Source organism: Amblyomma americanum, chromosome 1, assembly GCF_052857255.1.
Source record: "Amblyomma americanum isolate KBUSLIRL-KWMA chromosome 1, ASM5285725v1, whole genome shotgun sequence".
Classification (NCBI taxonomy): domain Eukaryota; kingdom Metazoa; phylum Arthropoda; class Arachnida; order Ixodida; family Ixodidae; genus Amblyomma; species Amblyomma americanum.
The window spans coordinates 187,289,517-187,317,027 of NC_135497.1; the positions used below are offsets into that span (position 1 = coordinate 187,289,517).

Below are 27,511 nucleotides of genomic sequence, written 5' to 3' on the forward strand. Positions count from 1 at the left end.
TTTACGAAACGTTTGTACGTTTGTGCAGGTTTGCGCCGATCATTTCGAAGCTTCATGCATCGAGACGACGACATCGTACACGGATCCAAGAACAGGAAATGTCCTTGCAGTTCGATTGCCAGTACCGCGGTTGCGCCGTGGATCGGTGCCTACCGTATTTCCCAACTGCCCTTCGTACCTTTCAGCACCAGACAACAGCAAGAGAGAAGCACCTGATGCTAAGAGGGGCCGACTAGAAGCTTCCCAAGTCGCCCGTGTGGTCAAAGGATCACTGGCGTCATATGAAGCGGAGCAGGAGAGAGACCAATTTTCGTCACTCGAACAACTAAAGGCGCACCTGCAAGTGGCCTCAGTGTTAGTGCAGTGGACTGAGATTCATAAAGAAAAGTGTACGATGTTTTTGAACATCACCAACGATCGTGAACCTTGGTTGAAGAAGTCATTGGCAGTGTTCGAAAACCTCCAAGTCTCAGCCTGCTACCAAGGATCCGCGATCAAGAATCTTGGTAGCGCTGTTGTACCAGACTCGGTTTGCAAAGTAAGCTCCTTGTTGGAAATTTTGAACAACCTGTGCATGCTGTCTGACGAGTATGGCGAGCGTTGTAGTTCTCGCCACCTGTCGCTTGCAGTAAATTCTCTTCTAGACAAATTGGAAGCAAGCATTAATGAAAACAAGAAAGGGACTGTGAAATTTTTAAAGGAACAGCTAACACTGCTCTCTGCAGAGCGTATTCAGTACAGCACACAGGTAAAGGTGTTTGCATGCATTCTCCACACAATATTGCCGCATGCCTACAAGTATTTGAGAAAAACAAGCACACTAGCCTTACCGCACCCGAGCACTATTAGGAAAGTGTGCTCATCTGTACAAATGTGCCCAGAAATTGATTCTTGTGACGCAGTTTTTCTTCGGTATGTTTCCCAGAGATTTACACATCTGCGGCCACATGAAAAGACAGTGACGTTGATGCTTGACGAAATTCATATCAAGCCTTGTTTTGATTATAAGGGGGGCAGCATATGTGGTGCTGCAGTGAATTCCAGCGAGGCAGCCACATCTGTGCACGTGTTTATGATACTAAGTCTGCTGAGCTCATTCAATGACGTAGCACACATTCTTCCGGTAAATATCATACAGGGCGACCAACTTCATGCCATACTGAAGAAGGTGATCATACGCTTAGAAGAGATTGGGTACAGGGTCATAGCCGTTGTTTGTGACAATAACTCTCTAAACAGAAAGGTAATGAAGATGTTTCTGCCAAAGCCAATGCTTCGTCATGTTTATCCACATCCGTCAGATCCAGATCAGCCATTATTTTAGGTGGTCGATGCTGTATATCTTTTGAAGTGTATCAGAAACAATTGGCTGAATCAGAAAAATGCGGGGACTTGCTTTTTCTACCCCCGCTTTGAGCTTTCAAACAATGATGTTCGTCCTGAATGCAAAATGGCTGCCTCATTTAAGAATTTGAGATAGTTACATAAAGAGGAGTCATCTCTAATGATAAAGTCTGGGTATGGCTTGACATCCAAGACACTTAATCCGAGCAACTTGGAACGGCAAAATGTGAAGCTGGTACTGCCGGGTTTTAATCCGCACGTAGCCACAGCCCTGGCAGCTCGCAGTGGTGAAGCTCATTTTCAACATGCGGCAGCAACGGCAGATTTAATCAAAATCATTCTTCGCTGGTGGATTATTGTCAACGTAAAAACGCCAAATAAAGGCTTCCATCATCGTACTGTTTGCGAAGAACCCATGTCTTGGAGTACAGATGACCCAAAAGTAGCTTTTTTCTAAATGGTTTCATTACCTGGCTTGATGTTCGGGAATTTTATGGGCATGACACTGGGGTCCTTACCCAGGACACATTGAGTGCCCTAAGGCTGTCTGCTCAATCCTTACTGGCATTGGCAAAGTACTGCATAAGTGGACCTCATTTTAAGTATGTCCTACTAGGGAAAGTTCAAACGGATCCTCTCGAGAGTCGTTTTGGACAGTACCGGCAAATGGTTGGTGGGCAGTACCATATATCTAGATGTTCGACAGCTTTGTGAGACAGAGGGCAGAATTCGCCTTCAAAATGCTCTGCCAAAGATGAGCACTGATGACTTCAGAAACATCGAAGAGATAAACAGTGTCAGAGATGTAGGAACCTCCTTTAGTGTTCAAGTTGCAGACGCTGACCTTGATGCACTCAGAGAACGTATGCCAGTTATTGGTTATGTTGGCGGGTATTGTGCACATGCTACAATGAAAGTTTTAAAGTGTGAAAGTTGCCGAGGACACTTGGTTGTTACCGGAAGTGAGACGGAAATGTAAGAAGACACCCATTCCTTAATCGCACAACTCGACCGAGGTGGACTCGTTTCCCTCTGCCCTTTTGATTACAATAGCCATGTACACGGAGGTTGTAGTTACAAAGCTTGCGACGCAAAGTGCCTGCACACAATTTCTCCATGGGCCCATCCAAAGGAATGTCGTACGGAAACTGACGCTCAACTCTCTACCGAGGCTTGAGGACATAGATGCATGTGAAAATGGGCATGCCTACGAGCTCCTTGTCACACTTGTTGCAAACTGTGCAGCAAACATAATGCTTAACAACTTATGCAAACAAAGGAATGATCAACTTCATATTATAAAAGAACAGAAGGCAAAAACAGAACAGCCCAAATCTTTCTTGAAAAGTAATTTTCCATAACTTATACACCGCACATTTAATTACTTTAAATTGCACTGCAGGTATTTTATTGCAGTTTCCTCATGCGATTTTTTGGCGAATTCATGAATTGAACCTGCTGCAACAATATGGTCTAATAATAATTCACTGCAAGTGGTCGTCGCAAACACAAATTGGACAGCAACTGGGCAGTCTGAGGCAATAACCCTTGCTATGAATTGGGGCAACTGTAGCGGTGCACCAGTGGGATGGTAGATCATCTAATTGTACTCATAACTGGGTAGAAAAAAAATGACATTCCTAAAGAGGCATTCGGCAGCTCATCCCACCCTGCAGGTTCCTTAAAGTCGACTTTGACGAGAACGTCCGCACCGTCGTGTATGAGCCTTCTTTTGTTTGCGTCATGCATGCTTTCTATCCCAGAGTTTAAATGACAGTTCTTTGTTTTTAATCTGAAATTTGAAAGTATTTTGGCAATTAAGTGCAATGTTGTTTTTTTACTGAGCTGAACCTCAGACAGTGCCTGCTGTGGTAGATGAATGACTTGTCACACCTTTTGTCTGTATGTGGTCTTCATGTGCCGTGTCTATTATTGTACTACTGTTGCAGTGTCTATTATGTATTACTGTATTAGTGGCTATATTATTGTGCAATGCAGTTTGTGCAGTGGATTCCTTGTGCATTCCTGTACCTGCAGCAGTGAAATAAGTGGTTCTTTGTGTCACTTATTTGTTATAGCCTAGTCCACACTTTAGTCACAAGTGTGTTTAATGTACTGTGGTTTCTTTGCATGTCTACGACTCTACAAAGTAATATGTTGTGTTTTATGCCATTGAAGGGCGGCCACCTTTCTGAAAAATGGATTAAATAATATTTTCTTCTAACCTACAGCTAAGATGCGAGTATGGTTTTCGTTTTCTACCTCTTGGCATTGCAATGTGCTATGTTCTGCTTCCTCTCATTCATCTGAAACTCGTACCGTGCCACATGGCCTACTTTAATATACAGATTGGTATTGCAACTGTGTGTATCTCTTATCGGTGCAACAACTTGTTTCGGCTGTCAGTTTACGATTTTATAGCACGCAGTATAAAAGGCAACATCCGTCTACATTACAGTGCAATATCGTTTTCTGTCTGTCATGCATTTTGGCCGCGACCGATGTGTAGTCGTAAATATCTGTAAATATGCATACAAACAGAGTCTGCTGTGATAAATATGTATAATTCTGTCCGTAATCTTAATTATTTGTCTTTGCCCTGATAAATCGCGCGGACCTGGCGGTCGACGAGCCTGTCTGTGGCATCAGTTCCCGCGAGGCGAGCGCGCGGCAATCGCTCGCGGCCCTCAGCCGGCGCGCAGTGACGTCGTTGACGTCGCGTCACGTGACGCGCAGGCCTGAAAGCTGTTCGGGGGGTAATGCCTGGATGCCCGCTCGCCTCCGCTTTCAAGGTGGGGGCACCCTTTGTACTACCCCGCGCCGCCGTTTCCCCCTCGCAGCGGCATGTTGAGTCTCACACGTCAGTTACGTGCAGTGCGCTATGCGTCTGGCACGGTTTCTGTGCAGTCGCGTGGCGACTATAATAATGCTACTGATCTGGAAATAGACAGTACATACTTGTTTCACTTGTGGCAGTAGTGTTTTGGCAGTTTTGGGAGTATTTTATGCATGATGCATTCGCTCTGACTACACGACAAACGAAGAGTTATGACGGACTGCTGTGTTTTTAATTCAACGGCTGCACTTTAAAAGGACAAAAGTTATTTGGTTTTCCTTGATAGGATAATATGGACTATATTAGGGTCACCGAATTCCATATAATTATGCTGCCTTTGTTGTTTTGAACGTAAAGACTGTTCCCAAGGCCCTAAGTTTCCCTTGTATACAAGCAGCGCGGAGCATGCATGTCCTGCCAAATATAATATTTTTGCGTAGTCAAGATTCACTTTCCAGCGTTTTCTGAAATGCCTTTGTCTTGTTGCTGCACCGTATGTGAAAAATTCCACGTAATAATGTCAAATTTCTCTTCCAAGTAATCTGTCACCTCACTGGTCTGGAGTAGAAAGCTCACACGTCTGAAGCCATATGGTCATATTTTATGAACTGCTTTCCTTAGTGGCTTGTACCGCAACAAAACAATGAAAATGGTTGAGTTTCCCTTTGGATGGTGTTGACTACACGTAGACTGATGATGCGATGCGATGACACCTTCCTAATTCGTAGTGATTAAGTCGCTTTATTCGAAGACAAATTTTATTAAACAATTTCTTTTTCCTTCAAAACCGTGAAGAAATATCATCAAAAGCGACTGAAGCAAAAAGAGGCCTCACAAAATCAGCCCGTGATAACTATTTATTTTCAATATCATTGTCCCTGCCAGTGTAAACTAAGAAAGAGGAGCCGGAGCAACAAAGGAAAAAATTGAAAATTGGTTTTTGAGGAAAGGAAATGGCGCAGTAATTGTCTCACATATCTGCCGTAAGCGAAGGGAGGAAGGTGGGAGTAAAAGAAGAGAGAAAGAGGTGCCGTAGTGGAGGCCTCCCCAATAACTTAGATCCCCTGGGGACGTTTAACATTCACTGACATCGCACAGCACACGGGCGCTTTTGCGTTTCGCCCATCCCTGCTGTTACTGTCATCGAAAGAGGAAAAAAAAGTAATCTGTAGGATATGGTTGCCTAGAAACACGCGTGACGAATTTTACTGACGTGGCTGCGTGAGGGCAATGAAAACCCATACAAAAATGTCCTATGGCCGGCTATAGAATTTTGGCCCAAATAGCTATAGACCTATCCTATTTCTGTCTATAGCTGTCTATGGACCTCCTTCACCCCGCGACGTCACGAAGATGCGGTGGCGCTGATGTTAGCTGCGACTTTCGCATGGTAGGCAAAACAGGTTCCGCTTGCCCGTGCCTACCGCAGCTGCCGCAGCTACCGGCGGCTGCTACAAGCCTGTGCATTGCAGAAGCAGCATGTATTGACCAGCTGCGTCACTGCTGGATCCGCGTAGTAGCATAAAAAATATTAAATTAGCCTCGATATGTTTCTCGCGCATAAATGCCGCATTCGGAAACTGGCTAACAGGCATTGGGCCACGGTAATTCGCATGAAAATCAAATGATTCCATTTGTCGCAAACTATTCCTGAGACGTTGAGGAGCGTAATAAATCTCACGACTTTTTTCCCTACACGTGCAGTATTGTGTTAGTTATTTTTCCTGGGAGTCGATAGTCACTGCCACTCAATGCACTTAATAGCATGCAAGTTACTGCGTTCATTCACCTGAACTTCAGGATAGTAGGCTGATAATTGCTCAAGGAAAGAAAGACATATGTAGCTGCACACGTACTTATCACCTTGAGCCGGAGTGCACGGGGCGCCGACAGTTCACTCGCCCCCAAGAAATGCGTTTTTTTTTTGTTAATAGCACACCATGGTTAAATGGCGCCTTTTGTGACATTTAATAGTTACTTGAAACTGTTTCTTGATATGACGACGTAATTATTTCATTCGAGTAGAAAGAAGTCTGGTAAGTTGTGTCAATCTTGCGCGGTCGCGTTGGTGTGCTTAGAATAGCGTACCTTAAGTGTGCTAAACGCCATATGCTTTTTCATTGCATTATGCATGTGTCATGTTTCATGAAGTAATACATGATCAGAAGCTTGTTTGGAAAGAAGCAGCCGCAGGCGTGCTACTAACAGACACGTGGCGAGATTGAGAGGGGACGCGGCATGAAAAGTGTTTTCGTTATTCATGCGTGCGATATGTAACTAAACTTGGTGCAAATATGAAATTCCTACGCTAGTTTCAGTCATTCCTTTTATTGATAGCTATACCTGGTGCAGTTCTGGGTAATTATAATTAACACCGTCGTCAAGTCCCCCCAAGCTAGGTCTCAAATAATTGAGTAGATAGTGCGCAGTTTTTTTTATGCCAGCATGTGCATAAAGCCCTGTTCTGTATGATGACGCGATTAGTTCTTTTTCTATATGATCAGTACTTATGCATGCATAGTTACATGAAAACGTTTCTTACAAAAAATAACTAACACAATACTGCACGTGTAGGGAAAAAAATCGAGAGATTTATTACGCTCCTCAACGTCTCAGGAATAGTATGCGACAAATGGAATCATTTGATTTTTATGCAAATTACGAAGGTGCACTGTGATCCAGTCGCAGAAAATGTGAGAGCTCAGAAGAGAGAGAGAGAGAGAATGAAAAGGAAACGCAGGGAGGGTAAAAGAAAACGAACCTTAAAGTATATTCCCTCGTTTATGGCATCTTCGCTTTCGCTTTGGTCAAAGTGCGGCGCTGAAATCAAAGAAATTACCTCACAATTTTTGACGACCACACTTCTAAAAAGCGTAATTTATAAATTTGTACTCAATATTTTGCTATAATTTTTCGTCACGAAACTAGACTTCAGGGCTAGGAAAGAAAATAATTCTAGAAATCAAAAATTTTCACCAAATCGACCAGCTTAACAAGAGGACAATTCAGCCTGGCTGGTGCGTGGTCATGCTAAAAACAGCGCTAAGCGAGACAGGAGATCGGGGACACGACGCTGTCCCCACTTTTCGCGCAGCGCGACACGTACGCATGTCAGCAGACGATGAGCGCATGTCTGCTCCGACGAAACAACGCCAGCACTTCCCCTCACTACTGTCCCGAAATAAAATCATTCCGGCTAGTGCAGAGTGTCAAAACTTGTTTTATTCAATGCCTAGCGCATAAATAAACGGCAGGAACGCTTTCTACATGATTACTACTAACCATATATACAATACACAGTGGCAAACTATTTCTCTTTATAGGCCGCACGTGGACAACGCGAGCTCGTGTACTTCGACAAATTACTAAGTTGGAAGCATCGACCATTGCTATGATTCGCAGAAACTGGAAACGCGCCTACAAGCCTTGAAAACCTGCGCACAACACCTATCCGCGACGCCACTCCCCGACCTTTTGCCTACCACGAGCTCGCTAGCGACTGCAGCGCCACCTCGTTTGTTTACAAACATGCAGGAGGTCCATACAGGCTGATATATTTTTCTATAGAGAGCTTAATACGACTGTATTGTTCCAAAGCTATAGATTTAGTGGCATAGATTTTTCAATAGCTGGCAATAAGCACCTCTGTGGGTTCTTATAGACGTTCATAAAAGGCCATAGACGGACATAGCTTTTTCCATAGACGCCCATAGGACTTTTTTGTATGGGAAAGAGCCTTTTTCCCCAGTTGCTGTTTCTTTAAAAGTGATACGAAAAGGAAGGAAAATAAACCGTTACTGGAGAAAAAAGACGCCTTGCGTTTGCGTCACGCAGCCACGGCTTATTTGCTTACTGACGCACAGAAGATACGTTTGGCGCCAGGATATTCGTAGTGAGCTGGCGCAAAGAAGGGGAGGGGAGAGCCTTCCTGCCTTCGTGACATTAAGATAAAACAAACAATAAACTGAACAAAAAGCTGCGACGAGAGCTTCACATACTCACTTACCCGCAAGAGCGCATAAATAATACGGCTGCCTTATTGCGAAACGCCTTTGTGATCAGGTTGTGAAGAAGCCAAAGCCACTCGGCAACTTTTGATGTGGCCTGGCAGGTTTTAGCACTCGCCTTTCAGCTTTCTTGGCCTATGTCATCAGTGCAAGCGCTCGTGGTCTGGTTGTCAAAGCATGCGACTTTTGACAGCGTCGTGCGGAACGTATGATATGTACCGAGGCGGCTGTAATCGGGAGAAGGCGACGGAGAACGCACAGAACTTGCAAAACCGAGGCGAAAACGGGCCACACCCCTTTGCTTCAAGTGAGCTCGTAGTGTGCGTGATGTAACAGTCAGAGACCAAGTTATGAGGGTCTGTTGTGTTCCCGGGTGTTCTGCCCGCACTATTAAATGACCCGGTTATTTGGCTTTTCTCGTGACAGCGCGCGCCGAAAAAATTGCCAATCGCTGGTCAAACCAGACTGCGTGAACAACAGTAAACCCCAAAGTATGAGAGGTAAGGCATAAGAAACGCTTGTTTTCCAGAACAATTTCTGCTTGGGACGGAGGGATAATGCACTACTTATCTTTGCATCTTCATAATTATTTAAATTAGCAGCCATGAAACGCACCTTCTCGCATTGATTTCATGGCGAACGAAAAGCTGCCTGAATGGCAGTCTTTGGCCAGTATGCAACTGCAGCTCGAAATAAGTAATCCTGATTGTTGGAAATGTAATTGAAATGGAGAGTATTCCGGTCAAAAGTATGCACTGCAATATGCTACGCAAGTTGTAAGAAAGTTGTTATGAAGGAACACTGCGCAGAATAAACGCTACAGAAGAGAACCAACACGCATGAGTGCACCGACTGTTCTTAAGACGCCGATTTTATCGGCAGGTCAGCTGCGAAAGATAGCGTACTTTAGAGTAACTCCCTCTGATGCACTGTTTAAACTATCTCTGGTACCACTCTGTCAAGGTAGAACACCAAATTTCCTGAATTACTCGCGGCAGCTGCAGTTTTCTCTTCGAAACGGCGTGCCGCCGCATTGCGCTCAATGCAACTGAACGGGAGAGTGAGACCCAACATGCCCCCGCCGGGAGCGGTGTCTTCACCCTGAAATCGGCGCTGGCCCATCGAGGCACCCTAGTGGATGGATGGATGGATGGATCCGGCTGAACCCTTTAAATCGGGCGGTGGCTCAAGCCACCTAGCCATGACTTATGAGATTTTACTCTTGTCTTGCTTTTAGCCACCAATCATATAACATTCGCTTGGTTACTTCTACCCGCTTAAAATCTACTTTCCCTTCACTGACCTTAAACCCCCATGCCTTGGGTAAATCAGCCCCGCTGCTTTCCATTGTAGGGTGAAGCCCTTTACAGCAAAGTAACAAGTGTTCAGCCGTTTCCTCCTCCTCTCCGCACGCAATGCACAACGTGTCTATCTCGTGGTACCTGACTCTATATGTCTTAGTCCGCAAAACTTCAGTCCTGGCCTCAAACAACAAAGAGCTTCCCCTACAATTATCATAGATATTTTCTTTGGCAATTTCCTGCTTAAAGATCCTGTATGTTCCTAGTGCCTATTTCGTCAGCATCCTTGTTTTCCACAGAGCTCTCCCTGTTTCTTTAACCTTTTTCTTAACCGATAATTGCTGATTTGCCCCCTTACTGCTGTCCAGATATTTGCTTGTCAATTTTCTAGTTCGCTTTCTCCATTTCGTGTCAACATTCCTTTTATACAGGTATCTGAAAACATTTTTAGCCCACTGCTTTTCCCCCAATTTTATCAATCGCTCCTCAAATGCTACCTTACTGCTAGCCTCTCTGCTCTCGAACGACGCCCATCCCATATCACGCTGTACCCCCTGATTTGGTGTATTGCCATGTGCTCCCAAAGCTAGCCTCCCAACGCCACGTTGTTTAATTTCTAATCTTGCTTGAACGTCTGGTCTCATGCATAGGGCCGCACTACCAAAAGTCAGGTTAGGGACCATCACCCCTTTCCAGATCCCTCTTACCACTTCATACCTATTGTAATTCCACACTGCCCTATTTTTCATGACAGCAGCATTCCTACTAGCTTTATTCATTACATAATGTTCATGCTCTGTCAGATACTCCGCACCGTTATTTATCCACACCCCAAGATATTTGTACTCATTCACTACTTTTAGCACGAACTCCTGTATTCTATGCTCGCCGCCCTCTTCATTAAATGCCATGACTGCAGATTTTTCCTTACTAAACTTGAAACCTAATCTATCTCCCTCTTTACCACATATGTCTATCAACTTCTGCAAATCTTCCTTGTTGTCAGCCCTTAGGAGTACATCATCTGCGTAAATTAGTCCCGGTAATGACTGTTTAATCCATTCTCCTTGCTTGAAAAAAGAAAGGTTGAAGCCTAGTCCACTCCTCTCTAGCTTGGTCTCCAACCCTTGCAGGTACAACATGAACAACAAAGGAGACAGAGGACATCCTTGCCTAAGCCCGCGCTGTATCTCTACAGCGCGGGCAACGACACCTGGCGAAGCAGTTTTCTAGCTTTTAGTAAGTTCTTAAATTTTCTTCGCTTTGCATAGTTTTTCTTCTTGGAACAAAAAAAAAAGGCTCCCAATGCGCTCACCCTAGTTATCAGTAATCGCGGATGAAATTTTCTTCAACCGAGCATTGATGTGCTTTGACGTCTTATCACTAGATGGCGCTACTGTTTACGCGTTCGTTTGAGGGACGCTACGGCACGGCCAGCTAAAGCTATACTTCGGAGCGGACAGCATAACGCACGCAGCGCCGTAGCGCTTTGCGTACGCACAGCTAAAACTGTCTAATAAAAGTTGATTTGATTTATGGGTGTTTAACGTCCCAAAGCGACTCAGGCTATGAGGGAATTTCGCCTCCATCGAAATTTGACCGCCGCGGCCCGGATCGAGCCCGCGTCTTTCGGGCCAGCAGCCGAGCGCCATAACCACTCAGCCACCTCGGCGGCCTGCCTAATAAAAGTGGCTACCGAGATAGTTTCAGGCGGTTGGACGAGCACAACAAATCCACATGCGGCTCATTCGTTTGTTGCTTTGTCGTGCAAGCTTTAATTTGCTTAACGCAACGCGGCTTAGCTGCTCGTGGCGCAAAATAAGGTGTGCAGACCAGACGGAAAACCGCGCAAGCCGCGGCCGGCGCCCGAAGGAGCAAGTATTTTGTCGGGAATACCCAGTGACGTAATGTACCACCCTACACGTGTTGACAATTTTCCTCACATTATAACACGGCGAGGCTCCTGCAGTGGCTCCTTGAGGATGGCTAATCAGAGAGGGGTAAGTAAGCTGTGCACGTTAAAGACTATTCACCGGGTCGGCGTTGCACGCTGTATACAACTAAAATCCACATCGCTTCGCCTCGGTTTTGCAAGTTCTGTGCGTTCTCCGTCGCCTTCTCCCTATTACAGCCGCCTCGGTACATATCACACGTTCTGCACGACGCTCTCAAAAGTCGCATGTTTTGACCACCAGACCACAAGCGCTTGCACTGATGACGTAGGCCAAGAAAGCTGAAAGGCGAGTGCTAAAACCTGCCAGGCCACATCAAAAGTTGCCGAGTGGCTTTGGCTTCTTCACAACCTGATCACAAAGGCGTTTCACAATAAGGCAGCCGTATTATTTATGCGCTCTTGCGGGTAAGTGAGTATGTGAAGCTCTCGTCGCAGCTTTTTGTTCAGTTTATTGTTTGTTTTATCTTAATGCCACGAAGGCAGGAAGGCTCTCCCCTCTCCTTCTTTGCGCCAGCTCACTACGAATATCCTGGCGCCAAACGTATCTTCTGTGCGTCAGTAAGCAAAGAAGCCGTGGCTGCGTGTCGCGAACGCAAGGCGGCTTTTTTCTCCAGTAACGGTTTATTTTCCTTCCTTTTCGTATCACTTTTAAAGAAACAACAACTGGGGGAAAAGGCTCTTTTCATTACCCTCACGCAGCCACGTCAGTAAAATTCGTCACGCGTGTTTCTAGGCAACCATATCCTACAGATTACTTTTTTTTTTTGCCTCTTTCGATGACAGTAACAGCAGGGATGGGCGAAACGCAAAAGCGCCCGTGTGCTGTGCGATGTCAGTGAATGTTAAACGTCCCCAGGGGATCTAAATTATTGGGGAGGCCTCCACTACGGCACCTCTTTCTCTCTTCTTTTACTCCCACCTTCCTCCCTTCGCTTACGGCAGATATGTGAGACAATTACTGCGCCATTTCCTTTCCTCAAAAACCAATTTTCAATTTTTTCCTTTGTTGCTCCGGCTCCTCTTTCTTAGTTTACACTGGCAGGGACAATGATATTGAAAATAAATAGTTATCACGGGCTGATTTTGTGAGGCCTCTTTTTGCTTCAGTCGCGTTTGATGATATTTCTTCACGGTTTTGAAGGAAAAAGAAATTGTTTAGTAAAATTTGTCTTCGAATAAAGCGACTTAATCACTACGAATTAGGAAGGTGTCATCGCATCGCATCATCAGTCTACGTGTAGTCAACACCATCCAAAGAGAAACTCAACCATTTTCATTGTTTTGTTGCGGTACAAGCCACTAAGGAAAGCAGTTCATAAAATATGACCATATGGCTTCAGACGTGTGAGCTTTCTACTCCAGACCAGTGAGGTGACAGATTACTTGGAAGAGAAATTTGACATTATTACGTGGAATTTTTCACATACGGTGCAGCAACAAGACAAAGGCATTTCAGAAAACGCTGGAAAGTGAATCTTGACTACGCAAAAATATTATATTTGGCAGGACATGCATGCTCCGCGCTGCTTGTATACAAGGGAAACTTAGGGCCTTGGGAACAGTCTTTACGTTCAAAACAACAAAGGCAGCATAATTATATGGAATTCGGTGACCCTAATATAGTCCATATTATCCTATCAAGGAAAACCAAATAACTTTTGTCCTTTTAAAGTGCAGCCGTTGAATTAAAAACACAGCAGTCCGTCATAACTCTTCGTTTGTCGTGTAGTCAGAGCGAATGCATCATGCATAAAATACTCCCAAAACTGCCAAAACACTACTGCCACAAGTGAAACAAGTATGTACTGTCTATTTCCAGATCAGTAGCATTATTATAGTCGCCACGCGACTGCACAGAAACCGTGCCAGACGCATAGCGCACTGCACGTAACTGACGTGTGAGACTCAACATGCCGCTGCGAGGGGGAAACGGCGGCGCGGGGTAGTACAAAGGGTGCCCCCACCTTGAAAGCGGAGGCGAGCGGGCATCCAGGCATTACCCCCCGAACAGCTTTCAGGCCTGCGCGTCACGTGACGCGACGTCAACGACGTCACTGCGCGCCGGCTGAGGGCCGCGAGCGATTGCCGCGCGCTCGCCTCGCGGGAACTGATGCCACAGACAGGCTCGTCGACCGCCAGGTCCGCGCGATTTATCAGGGCAAAGACAAATAATTAAGATTACGGACAGAATTATACATATTTATCACAGCAGACTCTGTTTGTATGCATATTTACAGATATTTACGACTACACATCGGTCGCGGCCAAAATGCATGACAGACAGAAAACGATATTGCACTGTAATGTAGACGGATGTTGCCTTTTATACTGCGTGCTATAAAATCGTAAACTGACAGCCGAAACAAGTTGTTGCACCGATAAGAGATACACACAGTTGCAATACCAATCTGTATATTAAAGTAGGCCCTGTGGCACGGTACGAGTTTCAGATGAATGAGAGGAAGCAGAACATAGCACATTGCAATGCCAAGAGGTAGAAAACGAAAACCATACTCGCATCTTAGCTGTAGGTTAGAAGAAAATATTATTTAATCCATTTTTCAGAAAGGTGGCCGCCCTTCAATGGCATAAAACACAACATATTACTTTGTAGAGTCGTAGACATGCAAAGAAACCACAGTACATTAAACACACTTGTGACTAAAGTGTGGACTAGGCTATAACAAATAAGTGACACAAAGAACCACTTATTTCACTGCTGCAGGTACAGGAATGCACAAGGAATCCACTGCACAAACTGCATTGCACAATAATATAGCCACTAATACAGTAATACATAATAGACACTGCAACAGTATAGTACAATAATAGACACGGCACATGAAGACCACATACAGACAAAAGGTGTGACAAGTCATTCATCTACCACAGCAGGCACTGTCTGAGGTTCAGCTCAGTAAAAAAACAACATTGCACTTAATTGCCAAAATACTTTCAAATTTCAGATTAAAAACAAAGAACTGTCATTTAAACTCTGGGCTAGAAAGCATGCATGACGCAAACAAAAGAAGGCTCATACACGACGGTGCGGATGTTCTCGTCACAGTCGACTTTAAGGAACCTGCAGGGTGGGATGAGCTGCCGAATGCCTCTTTAGGAATGTATGCGCGTTCTTGAGTCATATTTTTTTCTCCCCAGTTATGAGTACAATTAGATGATCTACCATCCCACTGGTGCACCGCTACAGTTGCCCCAATTCATAGCAAGGGTTATAGCCTCAGACTGCCCAGTTGCTGTCCAATTTGTGTTTGCGACGACCACTTGCAGTGAATTATTATTAGACCATATTGTTGCAGCAGGTTCAATTCGTGAATTCGCCAAAAAATCACATGAGGAAACTGCAATAAAATACCTGCAGTGCAATTAAAAGTAATTAAATGTGCGGTGTATAAGTTATGGAAAATTACTTTTCAAGAAAGATTTGGGCTGTTCTGTTTTTGCCTTCTGTTCTTTTATAATATGAAGTTGATCATTCCTTTGTTTGCATAAGTTGTTAAGCATTATGTTTGCTGCACAGTTTGCAACAAGTGTGACAAGGAGCTCGTAGGCATGCCCATTTTCACATGCATCTATGTCCTCAAGCCTCGGTAGAGAGTTTAGCGTCAGTTTCCGTACGACATTCCTTTGGTTGGGCCCATGGAGAAATTGTGTGCAGGCACTTTGCGTCGCAAGCTTTGTAACTACAACCTCCGTGTACATGGCTATTGTAATCAAAAGGGCAGAGGGAAACGAGTCCACCTCGGTCGAGTTGTGCGATTAAGGAATGGGTGTCTTCTTCCATTTCTTTCTCACTTCCGGTAACAACCAAGTGTCCTCGGCAACTTTCACACTTTAAAACTTTTATTGTAGCATGTGCACAATACCCGCCAACATAACCAATAACTGGCATACGTTCTCTGAGTGCATCAAGGTCAGCGTCTGCAACTTGAACACTAAAGGAGGTTCCTACATCTCTGACACTGTTTATCTCTTCGATGTTTCTGAAGTCATCAGTGCTCATCTTTGGCAGAGCATTTTGAAGGCGAATTCTGCCCTCTGTCTCACAAAGCTGTCGAACAGATATATGGTACTGCCCACCAACCATTTGCCGGTACTGTCCAAAACGACTCTCGAGAGGATCCGTTTGAACTTTCCCTAGTAAGACATACTTAAAATGAAGTCCACTTATGCAGTACTTTGCCAATGCCAGTAAGGATTGAGCAGATAGCCTTAGGGCACTCAATGTGTCCTGGGTAAGGACCCCAGTGTCATGCCCATAAAATTCCCGAACATCAAGCCAGGTAATGAAACCATTTAGAAAAAAGCTACTTTTGGGTCATCTGTACTCCAAGACATGGGTTCTTCGCAAACAGTACGATGATGGAAGCCTTTATTTGGCGTTTTTACGTTGACAATAATCCACCAGAGAAGAATGATTTTGATTAAATCTGCCGTTGCTGCCGCATGTTGAAAATGAGCTTCACCACTGCGAGCTGCCAGGGCTGTGGCTACGTGCGGATTAAAAACCGGCAGTACCAGCTTCACATTTTGCCGTTCCAAGTTGCTCGGATTAAGTGTCTTGGATGTCAAGCCATACCCAGACTTTATCATTAGAGATGACTCCTCTTTATGTAAATCTCTCAAATTCTTAAATGAGGCAGCCATTTTGCATTCAGGACGAACATCATTGTTTGAAAGCTCAAAGCGGGGGTAGAAAAAGCAAGTCCCCGCATTTTTCTGATTCTGCCAATTGTTTCTGATACACTTCAAAAGATATACAGCATCGACCACCTAAAATAATGGCTGATCTGGATCTGACGGATGTGGATAAACATGACGAAGCATTGGCTTTGGCAGAAACATCTTCATTACCTTTCTGTTTAGAGAGTTATTGTCACAAACAACGGCTATGACCCTGTACCCAATCTCTTCTAAGCGTATGATCACCTTCTTCAGTATGGCATGAAGTTGGTCGCCCTGTATGATATTTACCGGAAGAATGTGTGCTACGTCATTGAATGAGCTCAGCAGACTTAGTATCATAAACACGTGCACAGATGTGGCTGCCTCGCTGGAATTCACTGCAGCACCACATATGCTGCCCCCCTTATAATCAAAACAAGGCTTGATATGAATTTCGTCAAGCATCAACGTCACTGTCTTTTCATGTGGCCGCAGATGTGTAAATCTCTGGGAAACATACCGAAGAAAAACTGCGTCACAAGAATCAATTTCTGGGCACATTTGTACAGATGAGCACACTTTCCTAATAGTGCTCGGGTGCGGTAAGGCTAGTGTGCTTGTTTTTCTCAAATACTTGTAGGCATGCGGCAATATTGTGTGGAGAATGCATGCAAACACCTTTACCTGTGTGCTGTACTGAATACGCTCTGCAGAGAGCAGTGTTAGCTGTTCCTTTAAAAATTTCACAGTCCCTTTCTTGTTTTCATTAATGCTTGCTTCCAATTTGTCTAGAAGAGAATTTACTGCAAGCGACAGGTGGCGAGAACTACAACGCTCGCCATACTCGTCAGACAGCATGCACAGGTTGTTCAAAATTTCCAACAAGGAGCTTACTTTGCAAACCGAGTCTGGTACAACAGCGCTACCAAGATTCTTGATCGCGGATCCTTGGTAGCAGGCTGAGACTTGGAGGTTTTCGAACACTGCCAATGACTTCTTCAACCAAGGTTCACGATCGTTGGTGATGTTCAAAAACATCGTACACTTTTCTTTATGAATCTCAGTCCACTGCACTGACACTGAGGCCACTTGCAGGTGCGCCTTTAGTTGTTCGAGTGACGAAAATTGGTCTCTCTCCTGCTCCGCTTCATATGACGCCAGTGATCCTTTGACCACACGGGCGACTTGGGAAGCTTCTAGTCGGCCCCTCTTAGCATCAGGTGCTTCTCTCTTGCTGTTGTCTGGTGCTGAAAGGTACGAAGGGCAGTTGGGAAATACGGTAGGCACCGATCCATGGCGCAACCGCGGTACTGGCAATCGAACTGCAAGGACATTTCCTGTTCTTGGATCCGTGTACGATGTCGTCGTCTCGATGCATGAAGCTTCGAAATGATCGGCGCAAACCTGCACAAACGTACAAACGTTTCGTAAACATCTCACAATCCACTATTAAAATAGCCTAATGCTAGCCCCTTTGTCTATAAGCGTGTTTGCAGCAAAGAAATGTTGCCACAATCAATCCATCTGGACTTCAGAAGCATCACAATAAACGTGCTTATTAAGTAAAAGCAACCAGGAGCACATAACAGTACCATAAACATTACTTAACTTAATGTACGAAGTGGGCACGAAGTCCTTCCTTGGAATGGTGCGTAACCACTTCTTGAAAGTGGTCTTTTGGGAAAGAAAACACTTGAAAGAAAACACAACACTTGTTCGGCATTTTAGTATCCACTGCACATCGCACACGGAAACAAGGTTGCCGCAAAACAACGACGAGAGACGACAAACGCGACCACGCCGCTGCAACCAACCGGCCCGCGCGGCGCAGGGAGCGTGAAAGAAAGAACAGCAGGGACTAAAATCATGTCGCTGGCGATGCGGCGACAATGTCGAGACGCCTTTGCAAACTTTTACGAGGAGAGACCTGGAGACAAGTGCGTATCTACCAAGACTACATCAGGGTTTATCTGCGCTTCAACGCTCGGTTCAAGGAATAGCAAGCATATGGTTTGCGCCCTGTCTGTAGTGTCGTTCTTGTCTGTGTTACCTTGAGTAGCGCAATAACAATGTCGAACACCAGAAAAAGCAACTATCAGCACTCAGCACGCACACTCTGTGAGGGGCACGGACAGATCCTCAGCGGTATTTATTTTTCGTTCTCAAGATATGCTTATATTTGCTTTTGGTTCTGGTGTTTATATTCTGCTGTCTTGTTTGTTCAGCAATTCTACCAGACTACATCGCATTTATGTGTATATGTTAACACTGCTGTTCCCTCCCTCCCTCTATGTAATGTCCTCCTAATGAGGGTCTGGGGTGGTGTTACCTCAATAAATAAATTAAAAACCTGTCTAAGAGAGGAGATACATACAATGACATAGTCTTGGCAGTTTGAGTCGCTCTTGCTCCCTTTGCCTTTGGTCTGATGTTTTTTTGTAAACAAAAACCTTAAAGGGCTCTGAAACGCCTTCCGAGGAGAGCACATCAACTCAATCACTGCACTGTGTTGCCATGAAAACCAGAGCCAAAAAATTCTATTCTACACGCAGCAGACGACCCACAATCACGCGTCAAAGTTGGCGAGCCCTTCCCGGCGACTTTTTCGTGCTCGCACCCTCCTCTGTCCCACGCATCTGCGTAGACAAGGTGAGAGGTGGCCATTGGTTAGATTCTTTCAGACGTCAGGCAGCTACCGTGGCCGAGGCCAATAAGCCGCTTAGCTCCGGCGGGTCGGGAAGCTTCGCTCCCATGGCTGCAGAGGGGGGTCGGCGAAGGGGCGCCTATACCTTCCAGCGTGCAAGTAGTAACGAGAGGAGAGGGAAATGCGCGAAAACGCTGAAATTAAAATTTTAACTATAGATAACTCAGCTTCTACAGCAGAGAGCAAGGCCCTCCTAGTAAGAGGAGGGCTAAAATGATAGGCTCAGCAGACTCGGGCAGACTCGGGGCAGACATTAGGGCCCTGAAGGAATCGGTAGATAAGAACGAAGAAAGGCAAGAAAATTTGCAAACTAAAATACTCAGTATTGAGGGAAGCCTAGGCTGGCTCATGCGCACGCTTCACGAGGAGGGTGTCATTGGAGCCGCTAGGGGTAGACACAATGGCGAACAGAAATAAGAGCAGGAAAGCTGCCGGCTGCGTCGTCTGGCAGTGGAACTGTAGGGGATACCCGGGCAAGAGGAGGATCTTGCAACAAATCCTTACTACATATGCAGCTCCCCCATTAGTGATTGCTCTCCAGGAGACCAGCACGCAAAAGGCTGGTCTCAAAGGCTACAGATGCTTCCCGAGTTCGAAAGGGGTGAAAGCCAGAGTTGTCACTCTGGTCGAGCACAATACTGCTGTCACGCAGCATCCCATGGACGGGGAGATAAAGGCGGTCCTAATCGAAATCCACTCCGGCAACCACGAAAGGGAAAACCTTTTTGTACTCAACATCTATAGCTCCCCTAGGTAGAGGGAGGCATCTGTCACCCCCCTGTTCAAAAAGGCACTTAAAATTGCGGGAAAAAGCAAGCTCCTCGTATGCGGGGATTTTAATGCAAGGCATCCGGAATGGGGCTATAACACTCACTGCACCAAAGGAAAAAGACTCCTAGAGGCCATTCTAATAAATGGGATGTCTATCTTAACAGACCCGACAGCTCCCACTAGATCTGGGAACAGCATCAGTAATGACACGTCACCAGATCTTACCTTAGTACATAGATGTAGCAATCTGGAATGGAGGAACACTGGAGAGAACTTCGGGAGTGATCATTATGTGGTGGAGATCACTGTTGTCTTCAACCGAAGAGCTCCCAAAATCAGCAGAAAAAAATCACTGACTGGGATAAATTCCGAGAAATTAGGCAATCCCTGGAAGTTAAAGCTTGGCCTAGTCTCATGGCATGGCAGAGGGCGCTTAGTAAAGACCTAAAGGAAGCAACAGATACTGTTCAAGACACCCTAGCGGTGCCCCGACTGGACAGTCAACATAGCCAATCTCCTGAGAAAGAAAGCGGATCTAGAAAGGGAACTGAAAAGCCAACGATAGAATCGCAATATTAGGAGAGAAATTGCGAGGCTAACCAAAAGCATAGAAAAGCATGCCGCTGATCTGTGCGAAAAGAACTGGATGGAGATGTGTGATGAACTTGGATCTAATATGAGTCTATCTAAAACCTGGGCCATTCTCAGGTATATAATTAGTCCAACAAAATCCAAGAGGGCGACCAGGCTAAATCAAACTAAAATCAAGCATAATTATAAAGGAAGTAATGAGGAACTGCTAGATAAGATTCGCGAAACCTATGTTTGTCAAGACCCGGGCTCTCCACTACCGGAATATGAAGGCGGGGAAAATAGAAGCACTGATTCTTCGTTCGAGGTTGCAGAGGTGCGGGCAGCGTTACAGGACCTGAAAAAGAAATCGGCTCCAGGTCCTGATGGAGTCACCAACACCACTCTGAAGAACTTGGATGATAATTCTATCTCTTTTCTAACTGAGCTAATGAACAAGATTTGGGACGGGGAGGACTTACCGGAGCAATGGAAAGCCTCTAAATTAGTACTTATCCCGAAGTCAGGCAAAAGTCTTGATCTGGGCAATATGCGACCCATCTCTCTGACATCTTGCGTGGGCAAGCTCATGGAGAAGGTGGGGCAGACAAGAGTCTCGCGCTACATTGTCGCCGTTGATGGGAATGGGGATAAAGTGACTGCCGCATCAATTAACACTCGGAATGCGTTAGTGGCAGAGGAGGCTGCTATTGCCCTAGCGTGCGTCAGTACCGAAGCCAAGATCATCTTGTCTGACAGCAAGGTAGCTGTTCACAACTTTTGTAAGGGGGTGGTCTCCAGTCAAGCCTCCAAATTACTAAGAAGATACCCCTCAAGCAGAGAGGTCTCGCTCATATGGGTTCCTGCTCATGAGGGCATTCTGGGGAATGAGGCTGCTCACAGCCTCGCTCGAGAACTATACATCCGAGCTGCTCTGGAAGTGCCCTTGAGTGGGAATAAAGACCCTCTCATAACGTATAAAGAAATAACAGAAGCACCCAGACTGGATAGGAGAACACTCTCTCATTTCCGGATCGGTCACTCAATCCAAAGGAGTGCAGGGCCTGGAGGAGGCTTCAGGTCAACAGATTCTTTCCTTACTCCATGCTACATGATGAAGACACTGGGGAGCCTGAGCTCTGCAGTAGCTGCCGCAGAAGGGCTTCGCAAAATCACTTAATTTGGGAATGTCAGTATTCTCCTGGAGCTAAGTCAGAAAGCATCCCAGACCTTGCCACCTGGGAAGAGCTGATCCAGAGCCACGACCCGGATCAGCAATGACTGATCATCCGACAAGCGGAGACAGCTTACTGCAAGACTCTCTCCGCGGTCTCCGGTGCTGAGAGCCGGCTGGGAGGCATCCCCTCCTAATTGCTGCGCCCCGACCGCGAGACCCCACGATGTCGGAAATAAAGTTCATTCATTCATTCATTCATTCATTCAGCTTCTACAAAGCGCATTTAAAAATTCTTGCTGGACACTATTCATGAAGCGGCGCACTTCAATATCCCAAGCATGCCGCAACTTTATTAGCGCCCCCTTCACAGCCCCTTTAACAAAAAGAACCTAAAATCACAAATGCCAAAATTCTGTTCACACGCTCAAGACATTAAAAAGGCCTACTTTACCGAAAGTAAGGTGGCTAGATTGGAAAGGTGTGAAAACCGACCGGGGAAACATGGCCCCGCAGCGCATCGATGCCGTGCGGCGGCGCGAACGGCATAGGCGCGGTAAGGCGCGCAGCCAAAATGAGCGCATCGCGTAGGCTAACTTTTGCCACTGGAGCGAAAATGAGCCCGTTTTGCTTATCGCGCGTTTTCCACTAGTGTCAAGGAATGGATCTTTATCATAAAATAGTGTTTCATCAACTCGCATCATTATTCTCATGAAATGTGCTGCTTCACAAGCCGAATTTGCATTTCGAGACGCTGCGCAGGATGTGAGGGACGCTGTTAATGCCGAAGCGGAAGGTTTCAGAATAATTTAAATAATAATAATAATAATTGGTTTTGGGGGAAAGGAAATGGCGCGCGGTATCTGTCTCATATATCGTTCGACACCTGAACCGCGCCGTAAGGTAAGGGATTCCTATTCCGCCTCAAGAGGCGGCAAAGCAAGACATACGTTCCGCTGAATTTCGTTCACAAATCACTATCATAATAAACACTATAGCTGCTGAACAACACGGAGCGATGCACCAACAGCTCATAGAAGTCCAGGCACAGCTGATACAGTCCATGACGGACAGGATAGAAGCTATGATCAACACACGCTTGGAAAAACATTAAGCCGGCATCAGTAAGCTTTTCGAACTTGTACCTCATGAGGAATTGCCTCGCAAACTGCGCGCAGTTCAACACGCTGCCTGTCCTGATCCAGTATCTCCAGACCAGCAACATGGCACATAAAAATAGCACGCAAAAAAGATGGCGGCGACGCCAGTCCCCTAATCCCCCCCCCCCCCCCCATGTCACCTCTCTGCAAGTGACGGAAACAAATCGCATTCATATCCGCAGTTATCGCACGGCAGTCCTTACGCCACGTACGGCAATCTTGACACTCGCATCCATGCCGGTGCTAGACCGCACACCGACAAACACGCCAGAAAGCACGGACACTCAGTATACCGCGATAGAGCTCAGCTCACCCGAGCACACATATGGCCTCACTATTCTTAACATATACAGCAATCCCAAAGATAAAGGCAGAGTTATTCCGGGCATCCTGGGCTCCTTTCGTTCCTCAAAGCTCCTTGTGGTGGGTGATTTTAATGCACGCCACACACACTGGGGATACACCTCGGGTACCCACGAAGGTAACGTCATTTCTACCGCAATGGCCGATTACAACCTTGGCCTGATCACAAACCCCACCGCACCCACTCGCATTGGCAAGAGTATCACCCGCGACACCACACCCGATCTCACATGGGCCACACCGAACATAATCGTTAAATCTCACATGGTGCTCCAAGAAAGCCTTGGTAGTGACCACTTTCCAGTCTCCACTACTATTGCTTACGATGCCAAGATTTTCAGCCCTCGTTCACAGCTCCTCACTGACTGGGATAAATTGCGCTCATACTTGGCAGCTGATTCTACCGAACCCCGTGCTGTCACCGACTGGACAGACCGTCTGGTGGAGGCTATCCAGGCGAACAGCAAACGCATTAAAAACACCCCTGCGGCACCGCAGGTTGATCCGCATCTGGCTCATCTATGGGAGGCCCGACAGGGACTTCCCAAGCGCTGGCGTCACCAGCGACACAATCGTAAATTGAGACTCAGCATAGCCGCTCTCACTCGTGAGGCAGAAGAATACGCGAACAACCTAGCCCGCGCGAACTGGGCAACCTTTTGTAACGACCTCAAGGGTACATTAAGCACTAAACGCACGTGGTCACCCCTACACGCTCTCTTATATCCAGAAACCACTAAATCTGAGACACAAGCAAGCACACAACGTCTATACAACTAGATCTTCAAAAGGACACAGGCGTAATTGCCCAACTACGGAACACTTATATACCGCCATCCCTTCAGTCAGCACATCCACCCAATCTACCTCCACTTAACCCGGAACTTGATGCCGACATTACCTTAACCGAAGTCCGCCGAGCACTCTTTAGTATTCACCGCTCTACGGCGCCTGGGCCGTATGGCATAACGTACAAGGCACTACTCAATCTGGACGGTCTCGCTTCAGGAACTCACGGAGATATTTAATAACAACTAGCACGCTGAGACGCTCCCGTAAGCCTGGACTCATGCCAGCATGCGATTTATACCCAAACCGGGCAAACCCTTCACCCTTCAAAATTTGCGCCCCATCTCCTTAATGAGCTGTGTCGGCAAGCTCTTCGAGCATGTCATTCTCAATCGCCTGCAACCGTTCCTAGAAACAACATGCTTTCTCTCCAACGTTCAATTTGGCTTCCGTCCAAACATCTCGGCGCAAGACGTACTTCTCGCCCTTAAAGAGTCTCTCTTTTACACTAAGCGCCGTACAGCCGCTACGCGAGCAGTACTGGCCCTGGATATTCATAAGGCATTCGATACACTAAGCCATGGCCATATCCTGACAACATTAGCCACCACCGGCTGTGGCACCGCATATGGCATTATCTTCGGGCCTTCCTTCAGGGACGCACGGCAAAACTCTATCTTGGGGATGTCGCCTCCCAGCCATTCCCCCTGCCTAACCGGGGAACACCACAACGGGCGGTCCTATCACCTTTACTGTTTAACTTTGCCCTAGCGCCACTGGCAAAGGCCCTTGCTGCTATCCCAGGGCTCCACACAGCCATATACGCCGATGATATAACCCTCTGGACAACGGGAGGATCTATTGGAACAGCCCAGGATATCCTGCAATCTGCCATAGACATCACCACCACCCAGTTATCCAACACAGGCCTCCGTTGCTCTCCAAATAAATCAGAACTCATGCAACTGAAACCCCTGCCCAGTGACCCCCCATTGAACTGCACATGTAAGGGAATCTAGTGCCCATTGTGTCTCAGGTGAAGATTCTCGGCCTTCTCATTAACAACAAACTCGATGCTACCGCCACCCTTCAGCTCTTGCAAAGACAGACTAAACAGGTGGCTGCACTAATCAAGCGGGTGGCAGTACGCAATCATGAGCTGTCCGAACGCGAGACCCTCAATATGACCAATGCATTAATCATCAGCCGCATTGCATACCGCCTCCCATACCACATACTCACTCAGCGCCAAACACAACAGGCAGACATCCTAGTACGCACGGCTGTCACCTCCACCCTACGTCTTCCACAGACGGTTAGCACGAAACGCCTCCTGGCCACTGGTACCCACAATACCATGATCGAATTTATAGAGGCTCAACGCGCCAACCAATTAGTCCGCCTGAGTCGCACGGAAACAGGACAACGCCTACTGCGACAGCTCCGTCTCAATCCACTCATTCCCACCCCAACAAGTCCTACACCTTACATTATTTCTCTGCGCACGCAGGATCACATATATCAGAAGGTTCTACCGCGCAATATGAAAGTTAGCCTCCATCAGGGTAGGCGGCAGGCTCGAGCTAACTGTTACACCAAAACATACAGCAACCACTCCGATATCCTTTATGTCGACGTGGCAGAAAATTCTAAAGTAGGATTCTTCACGGCAGTCGCAGCCTATGAAGACCGCACTGGGGGGTGGAGGGGGGGAAGGGGGGGCACCGCCACTATCCGGAATAATTCTCCTGCAGAGGCGGAAGAAGCCGCCACAGCACTTGCGCTGGCCCACTCCATCATTGACAAAAACATAACCGAAATTTGCACAGATTCCCAGGCCGCATACCACCACTACCTAAAGGGCGTGGCGACGCCGGCCGCACAACGTATTCTTGCCACAGCCACCTCTCTCGACCGAACGGTTACTCCGTCGTGGATCCCTGGGCATGCCTCGACCCGAGCGCGTTCATGCGCTGGCCCGAGAACTCTCCTCCCGGACCCCGGACGATCAGGCACCCAACCCTGAGCAAGAGGCCCCATCGGTCCTTAACACATATCATCAAATCACCGCATTCTACAAACTGAGCCGCATGAAATTACCACCACCGCACGGTACTTTGTCTCCCTTATCCAGCGCCACATGGCGACAATCCGCTTTTTTCACGACGCGACTGCGAATGCACCCATCCCCTGGCGGCGGTGTCGCGAAACATATTGGAAGGGTCGCGCGCCACTCGAGACCGGCCGTGGAAGTGTAAACAAACCGGCTTCCTACGCGGGGTGCGTTGCTGCAGCCGTCGGGCGTTCAGTGCGACGCATTTGACAATGCCTACGACATGTGTTGCATACGACTGCATTGCCCAATATGTAAAGGGAAGCAAACTCGGATTTTTTCGCTTTCCGAACGCTTCCCGGGACCGCCTTCGACGCGAAGCGTGGATAAAAGCCGTTCGCCGGCTCGGCGATCGTGGCCGCCATTGGGCACCGTCAAGACTGTGCGGGAATCACTTTGTGACAGGTGCGGACGAGGTACTGTGCACAGTTAAATGCGTGTGCAGTCCATCACGAAATGTTTTATTGATGGGCAGGAAGGCCTCGAATGTCACCGCGGCACCCAGACTTCATTCCGATGCTTTTTGCTTTCTCAAGCAAGAAGGCCAAATGGGCAAGTGCTGTGAGCCGCTTTCAACGCGCGGTGGAGCGGACAACGAAAAAGAAGCTACGAGAGCATTCACGCATGGTGCTACAATTTTGTCGTAATCTCCTAAGGAAATTTACTTGTTTATGCCACTACATCTTGGCCAATACCCCCATGTGGGTATGTGCCATGTATTAAGAGGCAGAAGCAGAAGGTGCGTTATGCGTGTGTTCGCATCATATCCATGATGAAAAGTTCTGCGTGGTTTCGTCGGAATGACTCAATGTGCGCTTCTCGCGCACGTCATTATGGACGCGCATGCTTGTTTAACCTATGCAGCGGTGTGCTGTAGGAAAATAAAGTAAAATGCTAGCAGAGCTGCCATGTTGCGAGTACGCTTGTGCTTTTATCGCTCGTGTAGCTATTCTGAAGCACTTGAGCACAACGATTGCTTGTGAAAAGTTGGTTTGGTTTAGTGGGGTCTAACGTCCCAAAGCGACTCAGGCTATGACGGACGCAGTAGTGATGGGCTCCGGAGATTTCGACCACCTGGGATTCTTTAACGTGCACTGACATCGCATAGTACACGGGCCTCTAGAATTTTGCCTCCATCAAAATTCTGCCGCCGCGGCAGGGATCGAACCCGCGTCTTTCGGGCCAGCAGCCGAGCACCATAACCACTCAGCCACCGCGGCGGGATTGTGAAAACTGTTGTCCCCACTTGTTTTCTGTGCTACGGCGTGCACGATGTAGTATCCACCTTTCATGGATGGCAGGCATATACAGCGGAAAACGCCATTTTCACTGATCGCGGATATTTCATTGAACATTATGTTCCGAATGTAGCCTTCATCTTTGAAGCGGCGGCCCTTGCTCAGCTGGCGTTCGCATCGCATGCCGGATGACCGGAGATACTGAAGAATTTGCTCTTCAGTGGGCTCAGCAGCCTGCCTCGGACTTCGCACACAGCCACCAGTCAATCCTAGAAATCCTCCAGGCACCAGGTGCTGCCCAGGACACGCAATCGTTGACAGATTCCTGCAAAACGTGCTCCGCAGCGGCACTCACTCCGGCCGGGTTGGGCGCACAGTACCCTCCCAATGAACTTCCAGCGCTGTACGTGAGGTGGCAGCACAGGAACATGAAAAAGGCGGATTACAGACGGGCTGCTTTGTTTCACCCTACCGTCTCTCATGCTTTCACCCCACCTTTCCTCC

General features: G+C 46.9%; 2 pseudogenes; both read right to left on the reverse strand.

Annotated features, from left to right (window-relative positions):
- Positions 1-9,403: 9,403 nt before the first annotated feature.
- On the reverse strand, positions 9,404-10,441 carry LOC144115161 (uncharacterized; annotated as a pseudogene).
- Positions 10,442-14,856: 4,415 nt separating this feature from the next.
- LOC144115164 (uncharacterized) lies at positions 14,857-17,848 on the reverse strand (annotated as a pseudogene).
- Between the last annotated feature and the right edge of the window lie 9,663 nt (positions 17,849-27,511).